The sequence below is a fragment of the Procambarus clarkii genome, chromosome 55 (assembly GCF_040958095.1).
Source record: "Procambarus clarkii isolate CNS0578487 chromosome 55, FALCON_Pclarkii_2.0, whole genome shotgun sequence".
Taxonomy (NCBI): domain Eukaryota; kingdom Metazoa; phylum Arthropoda; class Malacostraca; order Decapoda; family Cambaridae; genus Procambarus; species Procambarus clarkii.
This window is the reverse complement of record NC_091204.1, coordinates 11,462,186-11,486,361: the sequence shown is the minus strand read 5'-3', so window position 1 is coordinate 11,486,361 and position 24,176 is coordinate 11,462,186. Positions and strand designations below refer to the sequence as shown.

General features: G+C 44.2%; 2 long non-coding RNA genes across 6 annotated transcripts; both read left to right on the top strand.

The window, feature by feature from the left end:
- Nucleotides 1-346: 346 nt before the first annotated feature.
- On the top strand, nt 347-6,005 carry LOC138352814 (uncharacterized). 3 transcript variants are annotated; one of them, XR_011222886.1, is made up of 5 exons: nt 347-552; nt 630-832; nt 1,130-1,202; nt 3,662-3,924; nt 5,646-6,005. It is a non-coding gene; the product is annotated as an uncharacterized lncRNA (long non-coding RNA). The 3 variants fall into 3 exon arrangements; XR_011222887.1 differs by having other exon boundaries at nt 347-832; nt 3,662-3,790; XR_011222885.1 differs by having other exon boundaries at nt 347-832.
- Nucleotides 6,006-7,547: 1,542 nt separating this feature from the next.
- LOC138352899 (uncharacterized) lies at nt 7,548-22,784 on the top strand. Of its 3 annotated transcripts, none has more exons than XR_011222941.1 (4): nt 7,548-7,601; nt 11,408-11,536; nt 12,076-12,267; nt 21,184-22,784. It is a non-coding gene; the product is annotated as an uncharacterized lncRNA (long non-coding RNA). The 3 variants fall into 3 exon arrangements; XR_011222942.1 differs by having other exon boundaries at nt 7,548-7,660; nt 12,084-12,267; XR_011222940.1 differs by having other exon boundaries at nt 7,548-7,660.
- The last annotated feature ends 1,392 nt before the right edge of the window (nt 22,785-24,176 follow it).

Here is a 24,176-nt window from a genome sequence, read left to right as displayed (position 1 = left end):
GTACTTACTTGTACTGTGTTGTACAGCTTGAATAACTATTTTTATTATTTAATAATACTGATGTAATAATAAGTACTCCAAAGTCATCATTTTTGAGTGTAAAGTAAAACATTGTATTTCATACATTTGTTATGTGTATGTTTGTCATATATTGGGTATACATTTGGGTGTATATATTTAAGTTTCACAAAATAATTGTTATGAATCACTAGAGTATCCAATTAGGTTGAGCCGACCAATGAGAGTAGAGGTTGCGAGAAGTGACGTCAATTGAAAAATCGAAAGGTGATTGGCTGTTGAGTCGACTTGGTGGGTGAGGCTCGACGGAACGTTATTTTGACCCCAGTATTGGCATAGTTGTGGTGTACAAGTTAGTGTTAGGGCGTGATGTTACTCTGAGCTGGTACCCCGTTACCCTTTGGGGTCGCTAGGGCTGACAGACCCCCCTAGCTTACACTCATATTGTACACCCGCAAAACGCCAAAAATAGGGTCAAAAATATATATTTGACAGCTGCCGTATATACCCTCTTTGGGGATTATATATCTATAGGCAGATATTTTAGTGGTGACCTGTAATCAGTACTAAGAGATTTATAAATGTGTAGTGAATTGTAATGTTTTTTTCAGCGTTTTTAAGTGAATGAGGTAATGGTGGGAAGACGAGGCATCGCGTGAGATGAGCCGACTGGTGATTTAGGAAGGTGTAGGAGACTAAGGTTGTGGTGGACCGATGAATCAAGTCAGTGGCGAGCAGAAGGTGGTGGCAGATGTCCCGGTTTGGCAAGATGTGCTGCGTGAGTTAGCATCTATGATGGCGGTATGAGTTTAAGGCAAGTAGTTATTGAATATCTATTGTAAGTTTAGAGGCGTGGTAATATTGTAATAGGATAGCGTAGTAGAGTGAGACTGAAGTGGTTAATAGTATTAGGTACTCAGAGGGTGTCGAGGCCACAAGTAACAGCTGCAAAACTAGTTGACTATCTAGGTGGGATCTATGTTTTTAAGTGGCATTAGAAATTTGGAGCATAAAATTAGTTTAGTGAAAGTAAGTACATGTTGCAATTAAAGGTATGGTATAGGCATGATTGACTAATTTATATTGGTAACATGAGGTTGCCTTGTTGCAGGTAATAGCGGAGAGATTGGCAGGACCCCTGGGCGAACAGACGCTTCAACTGCCCTATTCGTGAAGACTTGGCAGTAAGTGTGTGACTAGTCTTTTAGAAGAATCGTGGGGATAGGTTAGGTTATCTTGAGATGATTTCGGGGCTTTTTAGTGTTCCCGCGGCCCGGTCCTCGACCAGGCCTCCACCCCCAGGAAGCAGCCCGTGACAGCTGGCTAACTCCCAGGTACCTATTTACTGCTAGGTAACAAGGTTAGGTTGGAGGTTAGGTTAGTAGTGTAAAGGTGATTGTGTTAATATTGTGTGAGTTTGAATGTGACGTTGAGGCGGCCGAGAGTAATTATCACTTAAATGTTGTGGAAGTTGAATGTGACAGATAGTTTTGCAGGAATTAGTGTTCACGTTGTGAAAGTTATTGAAGTGGGAATAAAATATTGAGTGGAAGTATTGAAGATATAATAATTTCGTAAGTTTGTCAACGTTGATTAAATATTTACATGTTAACTAATTAGTGTCCCATTAAGTTGGTGTAATAACAAAGTAGGAAGTAATAACATGTTAGTTTGTTGTTAATGGGAAACTGTATAGACCGGATAAGTAAGTATATTAGGAATGGCTGTAAGTGTTGAACCCTACCTTACATAGGGGTTTAAAGCAAGTAGTTAATAAGAACGTGGACACTAAGGGAAGTGTTCCAGGCCTAACGCAGTCGTGTATATTGAAGTGTGACCCACTCGAGGTGTAGGAAAGTAAATGTACGTGATGACGATAGGGGGTAGTTGACGTGATTTACTGACAATTAGGTTAAGTGAAAAATGTAAAACAAGGTATGAAGGCAGTAGATTGTGGGTGATTAGATAAGTATTTTGGTTGTTGAATAAGGAAGTTTGAGGGGGATGGTATGAGGTGGACATTTAGGTGTTAAGTGTTTGACTACTACTACGTGCATATTTGGGCGCTCCTATCGAGTGTTTTCATTAAAAACTGAAGCGCCTTAACGTGTTAGTTTATGAAGAAGAAAAATGGAATTTGGTGCAGGATTAGTGTTGCTTCCGGAAACTTATTCATTATAACTCTCGATAGGGTTTATGCTCACGGTTCGCGCGTCGTGTCATTAAAAGTTGTTGATAGTGGTGTAGTAACCACCCCCCCCCCCTCACCAAGCGTGTAACCCCCCCCCCCCCTCACCAAGCGTTTAATGGGGAGTTGATGTACTGTGGTAACCAGACCACTTTAATTAGACATGAGAGGGTGAACGTTTGAAAATCCGTTGGCTTACTGTATATCTTAGTGACGCAGACATATTTAGCTGTAGGTTGATTGACGTCGGGAGGGAGCCGGTCGGCCGAGCGGACAGCACGCGGGACTTGTGATCCTGTGGTCCTGGGTTCGATCCCAGGCGCCGGCGAGAAACAATGGGCAGAGTTTTTCACACTATGCCCCTGTTACCTAGCAGTAAAATAGATACCTGGGTGTTAGTCAGCTGTCACGGGCTGCTTCCTGGGGGTGGAGGCCTGGTCGAGGACCGGGCCGCGGGGACACTAAAGCCCCGAAATCATCTCAAGATACAGCTAGTAACAATAACCATTAGAATATTTAATTTTAGTAAGGCATATAGTTTATAATAATGGTACTGCATGAATTAAGCGTGACCTCCTTCATAGCATGAAGTCATAAAATGAAGGTTTAAGAATGATTGGTTGATACATGGAGGGAATGTAAATGCTGCGGTGGATTAATTTGCACTTGAGACGAGGCTCGTGGCAGTAATTTTTGAAGAATGTGTATGTGGGTGGCGACCTTACACGTTGTGGTGTAATAATTGTTTAACTAGAAAAATGTAATCATGGCTAGCGCGTGTTGTAGTATAGGCAGAAGTGAAAGGAACATGTCCTGATGGTCTTTGAAATGTAAGTGCGTTGTTAACTTCAGGTTGAGCTTCAGGTATTGGTCCAGGGGGGGGGGGGGGGGTGTTGGTTGTCGTGTGTAGCAGTAAGTATATTGATGTCGAGTTGATTTTGTAGTGTTAATTGAGAGTTGTGTACTAGGAAGATGTGTCCCTGGAGAAGTAAGCGGGAATGTGTGATGTAGGTATTAGTAGGTAGTTGTTTAGCAGTTAATGTTGGCTAGGCAGAAGTGTAACAGGAAATGAGGCTGAGGGGGTTAAATTTGCGGGATGACTAAACCCCGAGGAGGGGAAAAATTGCGTTTAGCACTGCAATTGTATGTATAAGAAACGGTTAGTTTTGAGGTGGGTGGGGATTGTCCTGGTTGCGGTTTGAATGAATTGTATATAAAAGTAGGACTCGTGCGAGGTTGAAAATGTTTATGTATTGTAGTTGTCAACCTATGACACTTTTAACACCCTTTATATGAAATTAATATCCAAATTGTTAGATGTTGAAATATACTGAAATGTTCTTCATTGCGGAAATGTGTAATATAAGGAATTGTTATTTTAGTGTTGGTAGATGGTTGTAGGACAGAATAGGAAATGTTGTCGATGATAAGTTGATGCATATTATGGATTTCCAGGAGGGTAGCGTGTGGAGAGGTTGTGGCTTGGCGGAACACAACGATGAAGTATCTTGAGAAATGCGCCTAGGGTGGAGACGAGGAGCCACGCGACGGTGGCGAGTAATGGAAGAGGCCGTGACCTTTAGTGTGTGTTTGATCTTATAATACCCCTCACTGTTGCCTAAGTGGTGCTTTGACTTTGACCCCTCCTGTACCTCATGTTCCCCTTCACCCATCTCCGTCTTTCTGGTCAGTTTTGTCGCCTGCAAAATTCTCTTTCGGTTAGTATTACCAATATTTTTCGTAGTATTCCATCTTTGCCCTCCTGTGGAGGGTCTCCCTTGCTACATGTTGTCAATCCCTGAGCCACATTACTAAAGCGTTTACCCTTCCTAGAGTTCAGAAATTTGTTTTCCTTGAACACTTTTCTTCACACAACCATTTCATTTCCATCTTCAGTGATGGGTCTAAGATTGGAGAGTGTAGGCCATCACACAAGTTATTTCCTGACCAGATATCTTGAGATGTTATCTTGAGATGATTTCGGGGCTTTAGTGTCCCCGCGGCCCGGTCCTCGACCAGGCCTCCACCCCCAGGAAGCAGCCCGTGACAGCTGACTAACACCCAGGTACCTATTTACTGCTAGGTGACAGGGGCATTCAGGGTGAAAGAAACTTTGCCCATTTGTTTCTGCCTCGTGCGGGAATCGAACCCGCGCCACAGAATTAAGAGTCCTGCGCGCTATCCACCAGGATACGATATGTCACCTGCCTCTGGAGACTTGGCATCTTCACGGCAGAACTTTATGGCATTCTCTATGCTCTGGTTTGCGACTGTCCCTTGCAGTCACGTTTTTTTTTTTTTTTTTTTTTTTGAGATATATACAAGAGTTGTTACATTCTTGTAGAGCCACTAGTACGCGTAGCGTTTCGGGCAAGTCCTTAATCCTATGGTCCCTGGAATACGATCCCCTGCCGCGAAGAATCGTTTTTCATCCAAGTACACATTTTACTGTTGCGTTAAACAGAGGCTACAGTTAAGGAATTGCGCCCAGTAAATCCTCCCCGGCCAGGATACGAACCCATGACATAGCGCTCGCGGAACGCCAGGCGAGTGTCTTACCACTACACCACGGAGACTTGTCCCTCGATCGAATTGTTTGTTAATTTGATAAATTTGGTATCGTTAGGTTTGTGCGTTTGTGTTCTCATATTGGCATCGTTAGTGATATTTAGCGGCCTCTGATTCTTCCGCCCATTTGGTGCTACATAGCCTTCGTTGTTTGGTGCATTGTATTGATAAATACTTAATGTATATAGATGCACATGCAAATGTAGGTTGTACCTTACCTGATGTCATAGGTTAGTGTGGTATCACTGGGAAGGATGTTACTTGAGGTCATTGTGACGTGACCACACACTGCCAGGATATTTCCAGGTATTTGGTTAGTAACGACAAAGTAAATGGTTGCGTATCGGCCACACTATACAATACAATACAGTAATATGGTTTTGTCATCTCATCATATAACTAGACAATTGATACTTTGCCTCATAGTTGTGAATTGCCAATATGGATACATACTGACAGATTGTTGACCAGACCACACACTAGAAATTCTCAATCGACTTGAGAATGGTCCAGGACGGACCGAAACGTCGTCGTCCCTTCAATTTCTAGTGTGTGGTCTGGTCAACATACTTCAGCCACGTTATTGTGACTCATCGTCTACATACTGACAGTGAAATATTTGTGATGATAAACAGAACAGCTAAATAGAATGTTTAAATAATGACCAAGTGTTTGGAGCAGTATCCCTAGCATTAAAAGTATTTAAAAACCAACAGGATTGATAGTGTTTAGTTGTATTTACAGCCGATGAACTACACTAAATCCACAACTAGGACAGTAGAGCATAGATGATATTTAGTATTGTATTTGGAGTGTCAACAGAAGTCATGGTAATATAGAATCAATCATTCATATATTTTGTTACTTTCAGGCCTTGGGAAAAGAAAGGTAAAGAGAAGGTTTCTGATAAAACAATGATCAAGATAAGGAGGATGATGATTGCATGTGTGTTGACTAACGGGTGTCCATGGATGTTTGGCTTCAAATTTATATCTTGTTTTACCATTGGATACTTATGCCTAGATTTGTAAAGGGACCTATGACCTCACTGTGGAATTGCATGTCAAAGGTATTTCTTTAATATTTATCAGTTAGGAGATAGTGATGTGATGCTGACAGTACACTCGTGTAATAATGGCACAAATGTACATTATTGTATTAGTTCATTTGTAATGTACAAGTTGTGAACTTTGAATGTAGTTTTGATAAGTCATAAAATAATATACAGAAACATAGTATTGTTAATAACCTTTAGTAATGTTCAACAGTTGTGTACACAGTAATGTGTGGTTTGTTACTTGGAGTTACGACCAAGATTGTAATATGTAGTTGTATGCTTTTGATATGTACATGGAGTGTAGGCGTTGATTTGTAGTGAAATGTCGTGACATATGGTTCAGTACATATTTTGTACAATACATATTTTATTAATTGAAACTATATATATATATATATTTATATTTTCATATTAATCTAGATGTATATCTAGACAATATGTATTTTAGATGCATATCTAGGATGCATGTAGGTTATCACATATACCTATGCAGATTACATTATATATTGATAATCTAGAATAAATATCGTAGATATATATATAAAACAAATATCCTTCATTAGCATATGCTACATATCTTAGGATATGTAAGGTATTTATTATAGGTATATAGTTAGGATAATTATTGTAGATACACGTATAGAGCTAGGATCATTACCTATATGTGTATATATATATGTGAAAACTCTCGCCCCGAGAAGTGACTGGGACCCATACTGCCAGGAGCAACGCATCTGGTATGTAGAGGATGCCTTAATACACTTGACCATCAGGACGGTACATAAGGAAGTGATAGCCGAAGGTATTTGAACCAGTTCTGCGCCGGCACTCCGATGGTAATGTTTGGCATATGATTTTATCAAATAGTGAGTGTTTGGGGCACAGGTGAGGAACAGAAATGCTAAGTCCTGAATGGTCCCCGGGACTATGCAATCGAGTTTTCACTTGCATATAGTCGTGACCTGACATTGGTTGGTATGTGGGCCTGCGGGCCGCTCCAAGCAACAGCCTGGTGGACCAAACACTCTCAAGTCGAGCCTGGCCTCGGGCCGGGCTTGGAGAAGAACTCCCAGAACCCCATCAACCAGGTATCAACCAGGTATTGGGAAGAGGGTCCTGGCTGGACAGTAGCTCGTGAGGCAGGTGTCCTTGTGTCTGCGGCCGTTGTGTGGAGTTTGAGATGTGAGCCCGAAGCGTCTTGCACGTTCTTGATTTGTGCGTATTTTGCTGTGAAGAGAACAGATAACCCAAGCAAAGTTGCAGAAGTTAGGTTCAGATAACGTACAAATCTCGTAGCAAAATTATTCATTATTGTAGATCATTAAAAGAGATTGAATAAAATATAGAACCAATTTAAGGCAAAAATGTTGAATAATCAATATTAATAACATTAATCAATAATCTTCGATATTAATGAAAACAAATATTTAATAATATTATTAAATAGTATTGAATAAGATTTAAGAATATCAGTATTGAACAATATTATTGAATACTAGGCAAGGTGAGGCGGTGAGCGACAGCAACCTTCCTTGTCCCGCAATGGGGCCTCGTAGCCTGGTGGATAGCGCGCCGGACTCGTAATTCTGTGGCGCGGGTTCGATTCCCGCACGAGGCAGAAACAAATGGGCAAAGTTTCTTTCACCCTAAGTGGCCCTGTTACCTAGCAGTAAATAGGTACCTGGGAGTTAGTCAGCTGTCACGGGCTGCTTCCTGGGGGGGGGGGGACACTAAAAGCCCCGAAATCATCTCAAGATAACGTCAAGATAGGTATATAAAAAAGATGCGTCTATTGGAAGGCAACGTTGTGTCAAAAATCCAGGCAATCGGTAAAGTTAAGTTGAATAGCGGTTATGCACAAACGAACATTTCCATTGATATAGTGAAGAATAAAATGAAATATTGAAGAAAATAGTATGAATTGTCATAGTATTGTAGGTAATTTCTAGTCGAATTTTGAGGGGAATCGTAGTAGGTATTTTGTATGGTGATTTCTCGGGTAATTTCTAATAGTATTTATAGGGGAATTTGTAGTTTGATTTGTTTTGTAATTTTTAGTAGGATGTATAGGGGAAATTGTAGTAGAAAAATGTCCACGGTACTTGTATGTACATTACAGTACAATGCATTGTATTGTACTTCACTTGAATGTATTGTACTGGTCTGCACTATGCTGTACTATACTGTTGTGTAATGTACTGCACCCTGTACTGAAATGTACTGTGTTGTATTTCCTGTACTGTAGCCTGTACTGCATTGTACTATACTGTACTGAACGGTACTGTATTGTAGGGTAGTGCACTATACCCTGTATTGTACCCTATATTTGACGGTACTCTATCTAACCTATCTTACCGTAGCCTAGTCCAGTCTAGCGTAGCTTGCTTAGCTTAGCTGAACAAAGCATAATATAGCGCCATTCTCTAAAAACGAATCACAATAGTTCAAATGATCAAAAGTCTAAAGCACAAGATCTTTATAAATCCAAATGAGTGATGACTAAAAACACTAATTGATTGCATGTTCAATAATCGTTATCACTAGTTGCAGTGTGCATGTATGACTTAAATGACGTATATAAATATACATTTGTGTTGTTTATAGATGAAAATTAAGGGTTGGAAAGATAATAATGATAGTAGCTTAGTGATACTTAGTTATGTGATATCTAACTAAGCTATGACTTATTGATAGCTTAGTTAGTGATACTAGCGTCAGTTGCCATAGACCGACATTGCACCAATCTCTTCTCTCCCCATTGTTACATTGTTACATTGTTACATTGAAGAAACAGTTATTTAAGTAGAACAAAATTGTAATGGTGATGCCGTTGGTACATTTGAAAGGCAATTAAGGAACTGTGAGTGTACGGTAGTGTACTTTTGTGTACTGTAGTGCTCTGTAGTGCATTGTAGTGGACTGTACCGTAATGTATTAAACTGTACTGCGCTGCATGATACTGTTTTATTGTGTACGATATTGTACAGTACCATACTGTATTGTAGGGTAGTGTAGTTTTGTGTAGGCAAGAGTAGTGTAGTGGAATGCCCTGTACGGTACTGTACTATAGTGTAGTGTAGTTACAGCTGGAGTAAGTAATCCTATTATTGATTCATTATAATAATACTTAATAATAAGTAATCGAAAGTAATAATTTCTGAGTGTAAAGTCAAACATTGTTTCTTATACATATGGTATATGTATGATTCTCATACATTGGGTATATATACTTTAGTTTCAATACATAATTGTCATGAATTACTAGATTATCGAATTAGGTGGAGGCGACCAATGAGAGTAGAGGTTGCGAGAAGTGACGTCAAGTGAAAAATCGAAACGTGATTGGGTGTTGAGTCGACTTGGTGGGTGAGGCTGGACGGAACGTTATTTTGACCCCAGTATTGGCCTAGTTGTGGTGTACAGGTTAGTGTTATGGCGTGATGTTACTCTGAGGTGGTAGCCCGTTACCCTTTGGGGTCGCTAGGGCTGACAGACCCCCTAGCTTACACTGTCAATCTGTACACCGTCAAAACGCACATAGGGGCAAAAATCTGTATTGTTGTTTAGCTGGCGTATATACCCCCTGTTGGGGGGGGGTATATATAGTGGGATATTTTTTAGTACTGACCCATAATCAGTACTAAAATATACTTATGTTTACGTACTGTATTGATTTGTAACATTGTAATTTTTTCCACAGCAGTCTTGAAGGAGAGATGATTGGAGTCATACCCTGCCTAGCAGAAGCTGGTGGCAGATGTTCCAATTGTGCTTATCTTGAGATGATTTCGGGGCTTTTAGTGTCCCCGCGGCCCGGTCCTCGACCAGGCCTCCACCCCTAGGAAGCAGCCCGTGACAGCTGACTAACATCCAGGGACCTATTTTACTGCTAGGTAACAGGGGCATAGGGTGAAAGAAACTCTGCCCATTGTTTCTCGCCGGCGCCTGGGATCGAACCCAGGACCACAAGTCCAGCGTGCTCTCCACTCGGCCAACCGGCTCCCGCCTGTGGGTGCTACTTGAGTTACCAAGGTATGATGGGCGTATCCGGCACACTGGAGATAGTTAGAGGCATAGTAATATTGTATTATGAATAGGCTAGTTTGGAGTCGAGTCGTCAAAGTTCCATTGTCTAAAGTCATGACTACAGCCATATCAGGACCCCCCATCACTTTTGTTTGAAATATGAAAACCTACGAGTTACGGTAAATAACATTAAGTGGTGTAAACAGTTGCTCAAATAGTATAAATTTGTAGTGTGGAAGGAGGATGGTGTTGGTGCTTCGGGTAACTGGTGATTAAGAGTAGTGAATAAGTCGGTGGATAGGCTTTGGCCGCTCTCGCTCAGGGTCGAGTGTAATGTATTATCCAATTTGAAAGTGCTGTTTCCCCCCCTCCCCCCACACTTTAAAGTGTTGGGGTTACCTGGGTATGAGGGGGGGGGGACCGTTGACAATACGTAGCCTTCCTGTCCTCGTCCAAGGACGTAGACATAAATTGAGCAGAGTCGTTTGACGTACATTGGTGATAAGTAAATGTTTAATGTTACTATTGAAATGTTACTGCCATTATTAATAGAAATTGTTGATAATGTTAACTATACAGCATGAAATAAGCGCGACGTCCTCAGTAGGACAAAGCTCATACAAAATACAGGTCAACAATATCATTTATACGTGTAGTGGATGTGAAGGTTCCGGTTGACTTGCGACCAATGGCTGATTAAATTCACCTCCAGATGTGAGCCTCGTGACAGTATTTGTCTTGTTTACTGTAGGTGGGTGGCGACGGTAGACGTGGGAGTGTGTAGGTGGTTATGTTAATATTGGTGTAATTGTGTAGTGAGCGGGATCTGGTGCGCTCCACCAGTAGTGTAGGTGGAGGCAAAATAGGAAAAAAAAACATGTCAAAGTAAGTCAGTTTTGTAACGTAAGGTTGAGCTTCAGCTATTGGTCCACGAGCTGTTGGTTATCATTGTGTAGCAGGAAGTATGTGGTGTGGACTTTGTTAATGTAGAATTGTGTACTAGGAACATATTGCCTGATAATGTTCCAGGGAAAGGACACTGTGTGGTGATATAGGTACCCGAATTACTACGGGTAGGTAATTATTGGGCAGTTAATTTTGTCTATCCAGAAGTGTAACAGAGACGCTGATTGGGGGAAGGGAGGATGATTATGCGCGATCACGAAAGGCAAGAATTGTAAATATGGTTTACGTTCGTATTTGTAGGTATACCCGACATGGTGTTTTGAGTGTGGGTTCGAAGGGTATTGTCATGGCTGCGCTCTGATGGTATAGAAAATAGAATTAGGACTCGTCAGAGGTGCGAGACATGTTGTGCTATGTATTATAGTTTAGCAACGTCTAACGCCGTTTAGATGGAAGACATCAGAAAGTAATATAGAAATTGTTAGATGTTGAATTATACAATGATAATAGAGCAAATGATTTATGAGGGAAGAAAAATGAGTGTAAGGAGTTTGTACTAGAGTATTCATAAGTAGATGGTTGTAGCTCTTAACATTTGTTATTAAGGTGAAATGGATGCATATGACGCATTATATTTCCTGCAGATCAGCGTGTGGAGAGGTGCGGGCTGGGCGAAACAGCAATGGTGAAGTATCTAATTGTGCTGAAAGGAGCATTGGTGGAGGGCAACCAACGCCACACTGCAGAGTAATGGAAGAGGGTGTGACGTGGAGGTGAGTGTGATATGTGGATTTCAACACATTGCTGCAAGAATTTAGTTACGTAGTCCATAAAAGTGAAATCGCAAGTAGTAATAAATATAATATAAATCGTGATTTAATCATGTGGTGTACTTTGAGCATTAGACGTCATGAGACCCAGCCTTACTAGACGGAACACTTTGATTATATAATGAAACTAAATGGCTGGAAGTGAAGATAATGTGTGTAAGATTGGGTGTGTATATATATGACTGCTAGGCGGTATTCATCTATAGATGGTGAAATACACCTGAAGAACAGGTCACACACTCGCAGCTCCCAGAGAAGAGATAAAGTTTAGTTGATAACCCCCCCCCAAGAGTGTGTGGAAGGTGGACTGGCTCTTTGATTCATAACTCAGTGCATGTCCCATTTCAAAACTGACCTATGAGGCCCCCCCCCCCCTCCCAAGCTGTCTTGTTTTTGGAAGAGTGCATGGCCGTGTAATTGAGATAATGGTGATAAGGAATGTTTATCGTATAGGAATGTTCAGAATCCTGAATACAATATAGTTTCGCAGGTGAGACGCTTGAGTACCGAAGACGTAGTCACCTAATTGTGGTTGCGGGGGTTGAGCTTTGGCTCTTTGGTCCCGCCTCTCAACTGTCAATCATCAACGTGGATGTTGTTGATAGCATCCTGTGTAGTTACTGTAGGGACAACCTCCAGCTGTTGAAGGATCAAGTTTATCTCTTCCATACAAGGTACGGAACAATTAAATTGTGTTTTAAATGTTTATAGTGCAGAATAGTGTATCATGTAATGTGATGGTTATTAGATATCCAGTTGGTTTGTACTTGTTATTAATGTTGAGTATATATGTAATCGAGAAATAGGATGGATTCGCCTAGAAGGCGTCTCCTTACAGAGGTGAGTAAATATGTGGTGTGGTCAAGGAAGGGGACATATATAGTTGATGTAGAGAAATATTGTGTGGGAATTGTTGAATCATAAAGGAATAGATAGTTGTAGGTAATCATAAGTCAATAGTTCAAGTAGAAGTACATAATTTTAAAATGTTTGTTAATGTAATGTCGTAATATGGTAAACCTAATCCGGTACCTAATATTTAAACCAAAAAGTAGCTAATTGGATCTTCATAGTTTTGTACATTGTTGCTTTAAAATTGTACTGTATCTAGTGGTACCCAATCTCCTAATCATGTACAGAATGGAAAAGAACGTTACCATTGTGGTGATTGGTGTGTTATGGGCTTTCAATTTGGTGTATGGTGGCTATTAATCTTAGTATAAATTATTAATCAAGCTGTGAATGCAATGTGAGGTTTAATATAGCAATGTGGTTGAATATACCTGTACCAAGTAATGTCTCAAATGTCCTGTTTTGTTATTTCTTTGATACATAGGGCAAAAAATGTTATAAATAGCGCTTGAATTTAGCTAGTTAAAATAATCTTAGAATAAGGACGTGGCCTAAAGGGTGCGCGTACTAATGGGCTTAAAAGTGTAAATACCATGGTATGTCTTGTAACAAACCCAAAGTACCGTTGTGTATATATAAAAAACATGTATTGTATTCCCTAGAAATCGACAGTAATACGTTTTTACTATATGGGAAACGTTACGGGAATGAAGTAAAATTGTTAATAGATATAAATGTAAACCAGACGTGAATGTAGTGTTAGATCATTGACTGTACTGGAGTTAGTGTACTCTAAACGGTGTGTATATAAAAGTTGATATTGTCTTTCAGTTAGTGTGTTATGGCTCACCAATTATTTATGGTGGAGGCGCATCACGGGTCCAAGCATGTTACTGTTACCTTTGTTGGGCTTGCAATTAGGAATTGTTTCTCTCTGGCATTTAGTAATAAAATGTATGCATTTCCCTCGTGCTTGTTTTATTAACTTATGAAAAGTCCTGCTTCTTGTTATTTATTAAGTAAAGTAACGTAGGTTGTGCTAGTTGCTGAGTTAGAAGCCTCCTTGCTTTGACTTTAAGAATATGTTGGTATTGCGTAGCATTAATGTACCTCAATTTAGTACTGCAATGTATGGTGGTCAAGCTGCACGTTATATAGTGTTACTGGTTTTGCAATAGTGATTGTTTAAATATTGTTTTCCATGAAGTTATCAAGCAAGTTTGCTAGGGTGTGATAGGCGCGGAGTAGGCCCCCCCCCCTTGGCTCTTGGTTGAAGATTACTTTGCCTGCATTGACGTTTAGTTACATAAGCTAACTATTCACGCAAATTATGCAGCGTCTTGCTGCATGTGTATATATTAGTTGTTTACACTTGTTTGTATATCATTTTGGTGATCGCTTTTAAGTTATTAGGTAAAGTCAGCTAGGTTAGGGTAGCTGGTGTCAGAGGCCTCCGGTCCATAGGTTTAAGTTTTCAATGTTTTTTATTTTCCATAAATGTGCTTTATTTATTAATGAATGTTATGCACTGTCAAGCTTGATGTTTGCTTGTTTGACATTGGTTTCTTTAACGTATGCTTGACGTTGAACTTTAAGTTAGGTAGGATGTCCTAGACGCTGTGTTTGGGCCTCAAGGCTCTCCCTTGAAGTATATCTTGGAGTCATTATGAATAGTTCCTTCAGCAATGTATTGGTATTTATGCATTGCTTGCGTGCATGTCATTTTAGTTTCCGTGTTAGCTTTGTTTATTTTCTTGACTTTGTCATTAAGTATTGACAGGTAGGCAGTACCAGTTTCGTTGACCAGTACCAGTAAACGTTTCCAGTCGTTTTGTCTGGCCGGTGTATGGCGAAATAATCTGCAGGCTGCGGGCTGGTTGTTTATGGAGACACGTGTGGCCTCCCAGGCCGCTGGTTATCCAACGTGTTGTCTGCTGGGTGTAGGGGGAAGATAGTGCTGGTTCCCAGGGCGGTTGTTATCCCACATGTTGTGTGGTGGGTGTAGGGGGAAGATAGTGCTGGTTCCCAGGGCGGTGGTTATCCCACATGTTGTGTGGTGGGTGTAGGGGGGAAGATAGTGCTGGTTCCCAGGGCGGTTGTTATCCCACATGTTGTGTGGTGGGTGTAGGGGGGAAGATAGTGCTGGTTCCCAGGGCGGTTGTTATCCCACATGTTGTGTGGTGGGTGTAGGGGGGAAGATAGTGCTGGTTCCCAGGGCGGTTGTTATCCCACATGTTGTGTGGTGGGTGTAGGGGGGAAGATAGTGCTGGTTCCCAGGGCGGTTGTTATCCCACATGTTGTGTGGTGGGTGTAGGGGGGAAGATAGTGCTGGTTCCCAGGGCGGTTGTTATCCCACATGTTGTGTGGTGGGTGTAGGGGGGAAGATAGTGCTGGTTCCCAGGGCGGTTGTTATCCCACATGTTGTGTGGTGGGTGTAGGGGGGAAGATAGTGCTGGTTCCCAGGGCGGTGGTTATCCCACATGTTGTGTGGTGGGTGTAGGGGGGAAGATAGTGCTGGTTCCCAGGGCGGTTGTTATCCCACATGTTGTGTGGTGGGTGTAGGGGGGAAGATAGTGCTGGTTCCCAGGGCGGTGGTTATCCCACATGTTGTGTGGTGGGTGTAGGGGGGAAGATAGTGCTGGTTCCCAGGGCGGTGGTTATCCCACATGTTGTGTGGTGGGTGTAGGGGGGAAGATAGTGCTGGTTCCCAGGGCGGTGGTTATCCCACATGTTGTGTGGTGGGTGTAGGGGGGAAGATAGTGCTGGTTCCCAGGGCGGTTGTTATCCCACATGTTGTGTGGTGGGTGTAGGGGGGAAGATAGTGCTGGTTCCCAGGGCGGTTGTTATCCCACATGTTGTGTGGTGGGTGTAGGGGGGAAGATAGTGCTGGTTCCCAGGGCGGTTGTTATCCCACATGTTGTGTGGTGGGTGTAGGGGGGAAGATAGTGCTGGTTCCCAGGGCGGTGGTTATCCCACATGTTGTGTGGTGGGTGTAGGGGGGAAGATAGTGCTGGTTCCCAGGGCGGTTGTTATCCCACATGTTGTGTGGTGGGTGTAGGGGGGAAGATAGTGCTGGTTCCCAGGGCGGTTGTTATCCCACATGTTGTGTGGTGGGTGTAGGGGGGAAGATAGTGCTGGTTCCCAGGGCGGTTGTTATCCCACATGTTGTGTGGTGGGTGTAGGGGGGAAGATAGTGCTGGTTCCCAGGGCGGTGTTATCCCACATGTTGTGTGGTGGGTGTAGGGGGGAAGATAGTGCTGGTTCCCAGGGCGGTTGTTATCCCACATGTTGTGTGGTGGGTGTAGGGGGGAAGATAGTGCTGGTTCCCAGGGCGGTGGTTATCCCACATGTTGTGTGGTGGGTGTAGGGGGGAAGATAGTGCTGGTTCCCAGGGCGGTGGTTATCCCACATGTTGTGTGGTGGGTGTAGGGGGGAAGATAGTGCTGGTTCCCAGGGCGGTTGTTATCCCACATGTTGTGTGGTGGGTGTAGGGGGGAAGATAGTGCTGGTTCCCAGGGCGGTTGTTATCCCACATGTTGTGTGGTGGGTGTAGGGGGGAAGATAGTGCTGGTTCCCAGGGCGGTGGTTATCCCACATGTTGTGTGGTGGGTGTAGGGGGGAAGATAGTGCTGGTTCCCAGGGCGGTGGTTATCCCACATGTTGTGTGGTGGGTGTAGGGGGGAAGATAGTGCTGGTTCCCAGGGCGGTGGTTATCCCACATGTTGTGTGGTGGGTGTAGGGGGGAAGATAGTGCTGGTTCCCAGGGCGGTTGTTATCCCACATGTTGTGTGGTGGGTGTAGGGGGGAAGATAGTGCTGGTTCCCAGGGCGGTGGTTATCCCACATGTTGTGTGGTGGGTGTAGGGGGGAAGATAGTGCTGGTTCCCAGGGCGGTTGTTATCCCACATGTTGTGTGGTGGGTGTAGGGGGGAAGATAGTGCTGGTTCCCAGGGCGGTTGTTATCCCACATGTTGTGTGGTGGGTGTAGGGGGGAAGATAGTGCTGGTTCCCAGGGCGGTTGTTATCCCACATGTTGTGTGGTGGGTGTAGGGGGGAAGATAGTGCTGGTTCCCAGGGCGGTGGTTATCCCACATGTTGTGTGGTGGGTGTAGGGGGGAAGATAGTGCTGGTTCCCAGGGCGGTGGTTATCCCACATGTTGTGTGGTGGGTGTAGGGGGGGAAGATAGTGCTGGTTCCCAGGGCGGTTGTTATCCACACATGTTGTGTGGTGGGTGTAGGGGGGAAGATAGTGCTGGTTCCCAGGGCGGTTGTTATCCCACATGTTGTGTGGTGGGTGTAGGGGGGAATAGTGCTGGTTTCCCAGGCGGTTGTTATCCCACATGTTGTGTGGTGGGTGTGGGGGGAAGATAGTGCTGGTTCCCAGGGCGGTGGTTATCCCACATGTTGTGTGGTGGGTGTAGGGGGGAAGATAGTGCTGGTTCCCAGGGCGGTGGTTATCCCACATGTTGTGTGGTGGGTGTAGGGGGGAAGATAGTGCTGGTTCCCGGGCGGTTGTATCCCACATTGTTGTGTGGTGGGTGTAGGGGGGAAGATAGTGCTGGTCCAGAGCGTTGTTATTCCCACATGTTGTGTGGTGGGTGTAGGGGGGAAAGATAGTGCTGGTTCCCAGGGCGGGTTGTTATCCCCACATGTTTGTGTGGTGGTGTAGGGGGGAAGATAGTGCTGGTTCCCAGGGCGGGTGTTATCCACATGTTGTGTGGTGGGTGTAGGGGGGAAGATAGTGCTGGTTCCCAGGGGCGTTGTTATCCCACATGTTGTGTGGTGGGTGTAGGGGGGAAGATAGTGCTGGTTCCCAGGGCGGTGGTTATCCCACATGTTGTGTGTGGGTGTAGGGGGGAAGATAGTGCTGGTTCCCAGGGCGTTGGTATCCCACATGTTGTGTGGTGGGTGTAGGGGGGAAGATAGTGCTGGTTCCCAGGGCGGTTGTTATCCCACATGTTGTGTGGTGGGTGTAGGGGGGAAGATAGTGCTGGTTCCCAGGGCGGTTGTTATCCCACATGTTGTGTGGTGGGTGTAGGGGGGAAGATAGTGCTGCTTCCCAGGGCGGTTGTTATCCCACATGTTGTGTGGTGGGTGTAGGGGGGAAGATAGTGCTGGTTCCCAGGGCGGTTGTTATCCCACATGTTGTGTGGTGGGTGTAGGGGGGAAGATAGTGCTGGTTCCCAGGGCGGTGGTTATCCCACATGTTGTGTGGTGGGTGTAGGGGGGAAGATAGTGCTGGTTCCCAGGGCGGTTGTTATCCCACATGTTGTGTGGTGGGTGTAGGGGGGAAGATAGTGCTGGTTCCCAGGGCGGTTGTTATCCCACATGTTGTGTGGTGGGTGTAGGGGGGAAGATAGTGCTGGTTCCCAGGGCGGTTGTTATCCCACATGTTGTGTGGTGGGTGTAGGGGGGAAGATAGTGCTGGTTCCCAGGGCGGTTGTTATCCCACATGTTGTGTGGTGGGTGTAGGGGGGAAGATAGTGCTGGTTCCCAGGGCGGTTGTTATCCCACATGTTGTGTGGTGGGTGTAGGGGGGAAGATAGTGCTGGTTCCCAGGGCGGTGGTTATCCCACATGTTGTGTGGTGGGTGTAGGGGGGAAGATAGTGCTGGTTCCCAGGGCGGTGGTTATCCCACATGTTGTGTGGTGGGTGTAGGGGGGAAGATAGTGCTGGTTCCCAGGGCGGTTGTTATCCCACATGTTGTGTGGTGGGTGTAGGGGGGAAGATAGTGCTGGTTCCCAGGGCGGTTGTTATCCCACATGTTGTGTGGTGGGTGTAGGGGGGAAGATAGTGCTGGTTCCCAGGGCGGTGGTTATCCCACATGTTGTGTGGTGGGTGTAGGGGGGAAGATAGTGCTGGTTCCCAGGGCGGTTGTTATCCCACATGTTGTGTGGTGGGTGTAGGGGGGAAGATAGTGCTGGTTCCCAGGGCGGTGGTTATCCCACATGTTGTGTGGTGGGTGTAGGGGGGAAGATAGTGCTGCTTCCCAGGGCGGTGGTTATCCCACATGTTGTGTGGTGGGTGTAGGGGGGAAGATAGTGCTGGTTCCCAGGGCGGTTGTTATCCCACATGTTGTGTGGTGGGTGTAGGGGGGAAGATAGTGCTGGTTCCCAGGGCGGTTGTTATCCCACATGTTGTGTGGTGGGTGTAGGGGGGAAGATAGTGCTGGTTCCCAGGGCGGTTGTTATCCCACATGTTGTGTGGTGGGTGTAGGGGGGAAGATAGTGCTGGTTCCCAGGGCGGTGGTTATCCCACATGTTGTGTGGTGGGTGTAGGGGGGAAGATAGTGCTGGTTCCCAGGGCGGTTGTTATCCCACATGTTGTGTGGTGGGTGTAGGGGGGAAGATAGTGCTGGTTCCCAGGGCGGTGGTTATCCCACATGTTGTGTGGTGGGTGTAGGGGGGAAGATAGTGCTGGTTCCCAGGGCGGTGGTTATCCCACATGTTGTGTGGTGGGTGTAGGGGGGAAGATAGTGCTGGTTCCCAGGGCGGTTGTTATCCCACATGTTGTGTGGTGGGTGTAGGGGGGAAGATAGTGCTGGTTCCCAGGGCGGTTGTTATCCCACATGTTGTGTGGTGGGTGTAGGGGGGAAGATAGTGCTGGTTCCCAGGGCGGTTGTTATCCCACATGTTGTGTGGTGGGTGTAGGGGGGAAGATAGTGCTGCTTCCCAGGGCGGTTGTTATCCCACATGTTGTGTGGTGGGTGTAGGGGGGAAGATAGTGCTGCTTCCCAGGGCGGTTGTTTATGCAGACGTTTTGGTCTGGCCAATGTAGGCAGGAGAGTTGTCATAGCCTCGTCATAGTTGTCATAGGGGGCCTCGTAGCCTGGTGGATAGCGGGGGCCTCGTAGCCTGGTGGATAGCGGGGGGCCTCGTAGCCTGGTGGATAGCGGGGGGCCTCGTAGCCTGGTGGATAGCGGGGGGCCTCGTAGCCTGGTGGATAGCGGGGGCCTCGTAGCCTGGTGGATAGCGGGGGGGCGTCGTAGCCTGGTGGATAGCGGGGGGCCTCGTAGCCTGGTGGATAGCGGGGGGGCCTCGTAGCCTGGTGGATAGCGGGGGGGCGTCGTAGCCTGGTGGATAGCGGGGGCCTCGTAGCCTGGTGGATAGCGGGGGGGCGTCGTAGCCTGGTGGATAGCGGGGGCCTCGTAGCCTGGTGGATAGCGGGGGCCTCGTAGCCTGGTGGATAGCGGGGGGGCGTCGTAGCCTGGTGGATAGCGGGGGCCTCGTAGCCTGGTGGATAGCGGGGGTCTCGTAGTCTGGTGGATAGCGGGGGGCGTCGTAGCCTGGTGGATAGCGGGGGGCCTCGTAGCCTGGTGGATAGCGCGCAGGAATCGTAAATCTGTGCCGCGGGTTCGATTCCCGCACGAGGCAGAAACAAATGGGCAAAGTTTCTTTCACCCTGAATGCCCCTGTTACCTAGCAGTAAATAGGTACCTGTGAGTTAGTGAGCTGGGTTCCTGGGGGTGGATGTCTGGTCGAGGACCGGGCCGCGGGGACACTAAAGGGCCGAAATCATCTCCAGATAACCTCAAGATAGCGATTGGGGAGTGCGTTGAGGGGCTGCTCTGCAGGGAACGTTCCTTGTGTGATGAGTTAAGGTGGCGATGTTATTCCGTTATTATATTTATATTGGTCATATAAATATGGGGTCTTACACGTCTGCATCACGCAGACGCCTGGGAGAATTACGGATCCGTAGCGTTCCTGGTGTCCATTTCACTTTGCCTCAGATTGGCTTGGGCCAGATTCACGAAAGCACTTACGCAAATACGTACGAACGTGTACGTTTTTCCTCAATCTTTGACGGGTTTGGTTACATTTATTAAAGAGTTTACAAGCATGAAAACTTGTCAATCAACTGTTGTTATTGTTATAAACAGGCTGTTGGTGCTTCGGAGCTCATTACTTGTTTAATAATTGTAAACAAAGGTGGCAAAGATTGAGAAAAGATGTACAGGTTCATAAGTGCTTGCGTAAGTACTTTCGTGAATCTGGCCCCAGATCTTTAACTTCTTTGGGTATTGCTGCTCGCAGATGCTCATTGACAGTGAGAGTAAACTCATTTAGGTGTGTTAAGGGAGTTTGTTATGGTAAGTATTCAGCTGTAACCTGGTTACGGAGGCCCACATAAAATGGAGATGAGTGTAAGGGAGTCGGTTACCATCCTTGTAAGTTGTGTTCGTGTCAGTGTTGAGGGAAGCATGTTGTAGTTGCGTCTTAAGACTTTGTTGTTATAATTGAAATATGGTTTGATATATATATAGAATTGATATTATATACATAGAGATCATATAAAGTTATATTTTTGGTTAGTTTGATATAATAGAATATTTATAAATGAATTATTGGTTGGTAGATCCCCGTGAATTAACTTCTGGCCTTGACCCAGATACGGTAACTGGTTCCCCCCCCTTTCCTCCCCCTGGCGTTTTTGTAGTTGTCAAGGTATTTCCCGGTAAAGTTGTGGTCGGGTTGGTAGTTACGTTACTTGGCTAGCGACTAGTTTCCTAGAAATTTTGTCTTCCTTTCCCCTGTGGCCGTGTTCCTTTTCAGAGTTTCGCACAGGTTATCACCGTGGGTTTATCCATTAATGACACTTGGCCTGTTCGCTTCCGGAAATGTCCCCCCTCCTCTTAGAAACTAATTGCAGGAGTAGCCTTAAGGGGTAGGTTCCTTGCCCGTCACGTTCATACTGCATGGCCGTTTGTGGCCACCCTTACTGCCTTAATACTTCCAGAACCGAGTACGGAAGGCGGACGAGTTACACCATTGATGAAGAATGAAAATGGATGGAGGGCGAGGGCAAGAGTAGTTGAGCCATGAGGTCGACACACATTCGTAGTTAGAGGTGGGAGGCGCCGCGTTGGCCCTTTGGGAGTTCCGCGCAGCTTGCCCTCGCGGAACCCCCAAAGTGATAAGCCTGCAGATAGCTACGAAAGAAATGCATTATTTGTAATTAGTGTAAATAAATAATGCAAGTTTCATGTACTACCTATAGATGTAGTTATTAAATGTAATTGATTGTTACTTTATAATAAAAATGATTTCATAATAATGAATCCGTAATAGTTTAATGTTATGGAGTATTGAAAATTATTTATCATTCATGGTAATGAGGAAATATTGTTAATGAATGAAATAGCTAATGAATATAGTAATTAATAGATAATAATTAAATATATAATAAAATAAGATATTTAATTGTTAATGGTAAATATTAAGTGCCGAATGTGATGACGTTTTGTTCGAACCTCAGACAATGAACATTCTAGTAGTGTTAACATTTCTCAATACACAAGGTCGAACGCTGAAACCAATGTTAAAGTAAAAGGGTATAGAGAAATACAAATGTAAATAGATATGAATAATACCTTTAGTTTTTGTAACATTGTTGCTTTCTCGTCACTTGCACAATAGTTACTGTGTTGTGAGAGTGTGTGTGAGAAAATGTCGTATCTCACGTAGTGTGAAGGAGAGGGCATAGATAGTTTTAATATGAATCATTGAAGAAATGATTGCGAATATTATCTTTGAGCGGTAATGTGTTCAAATTTAGTGTGGTTGATGTAGAGTAATATAGTGGTATGTATGTAATAGTATATGAACGTTAAATGGGATTGTTGTATTTGTACTCGTTGAAAAAGGGTAGAAATACTGTAAGGTACTCGTGAGTTTTTGTTAATATTATTTTGTCTCAAATAACATAGTTGAAGTTAAATACCCTGACACTAGAAAAAACATGTTATTAAAGTTTCTATAGTTATCAATAAGTAGTATACCACTTGAAATGTTTTTGATGTCATTATGATAGACAGTATACCTCGGAGGTACAAGAATTTTTGCCCAAGAGTCTAACCTTTATATGCTGTGCTGACTATATTAAACAGGATTGTTGTATTTGTATTGACTGAATGTGCGCCCCCCCCCCTTCATGTTCTTCAAGTAGAGGGTAGTAGAACTACCCTAAAGTACTGTATCCCTTTGAGATTTGTATATTTGTGTTTAACACCCTCTTGTTTTGTTTGTAGTCACAGGTGACCTGTACGTGTGTATATAGTGAATAATATATATATAAACGTGCTTGGATGGAAAATGAACGTTGTGTGAAAGTAATCGGTGAAGACCTTTCGGAGAATACGGTATAGCATCTCTAGTGTGAAAAGTTCTTGTTATCCAACCTGTCATTTTTCTTGCAGTTGTGACGGCTACTTTATTGTGTTCTTTAAAGGTAAGGTCTTCCGACATGAGTACACCCAGATCCTTTACATTGCCTTTTCGTTCTATGTTATGATTTGACTGCGTTTTGTACGTGGTTTCTGTTTATATATTTTCATTTTTTCCATAGCACAAGAGCTGGAACTTATCTTCGTTAAACACCATATTATTTTCTGTAGCCCATAGAAAGACCTGATCTACATCTGACTGGAGGTTTGCCGTGTCCTCTATGTTGCCTACTCTCATGAAGTTCCTAGTGTCATCTGCAAAGGATGATACAGTGCTATAGGTTGTGTTCTTGTCTATGTCCGATATGAGGATGAGAAAAAGTACTGGAGCAAGCACAGTGCCCTGGGGGACTGAGCTCTTCACGGTTGATGGGCTGGATTTTATTTTGTTGACTATTACACATTGGGTTCTGTTGGTCAGGAAATTGTAGATCCATCTGCCTATTTTTCCGGTAATTCCTTTTGAACGCATTTTATGTGCAATAACACCATGGTCACATTTATCAAAAGCTTTTGCGAAATCTGTGTAAGTTACATCAGCGTTTTGTTTGTCTTCCATAGCATCTAATGCCATATCATAGTGGTCCAGCAACTGCGACAGGCAAGAGCGCCCTGTTCTGAAACCATGTTGTCCGGGGTTATGGAGTTGCTGTGATTCCATGTATTTTGTGATCTTACTTCTTAGCACTCTCAAAATTGTTTATGATGTGCGATGTTAGCGCTATCGGTCTGTAATTTTTTGCCTCTGCCTTATTTCCTCCTTCATGAAGTGGTGCTATCTCTGCTGTTTTTAGTATGTCAGGGATAACGCCAGTATCTAGGCTTTGTCTCCACAGAATGTGGAGGGCCTGCGATAGTGGTTTTTTACAGTTCTTTATGAATATGGAGTTCCAAGAATCCGGGCCTGGTGCAGAGTGCATAGGCATACTGTTTATGGCTTCTTCAAAATCCAGTGGGGATAGGGTGACGTCTGATATATGATTTGATGTTGGTATCATATGAAAAATTCATTTGGGTTATCAATCTTTAGTGTGTTTAATGGCTCGCTGAAAACAGAGTCGCACTGCTTCCTTAGTAACTCGCTCATTTCTTTGTTGTCATCGGTGAAAGTTCCATCTCCCTTTCGCAGGGGCCCGATACTAGATGTGGTTTTTGATCTTGATTTTGCATAGGAGAAAAAATATTTCGGATTTCTCTCTATTTCACTGATGGCCTTTTGCTCTCTTTGCCTCTCCTGGGTTTTGTATGATTCTTGTAGCTTGAGTTCAATTGTTTCTATTTCTCTACCTAACCTTCTTCGCCGTTCTTGAGATAGGGTGCGACTCTCAAGTTGTTCCGCCATTCGTTTTCTTCGCCTATATAGGGAACGACGTTCCCGTTCCAATCTGCATCTCTTCCTCTTTTTTCTTAGAGGTATGCGGTTTGAACATATTTCTAGTGCTACTGATCTTATTTTTTCCAGGCACTGGTTCAGGTTTGCATTTCCTAGCTGTTCTTCCCAGTTTAT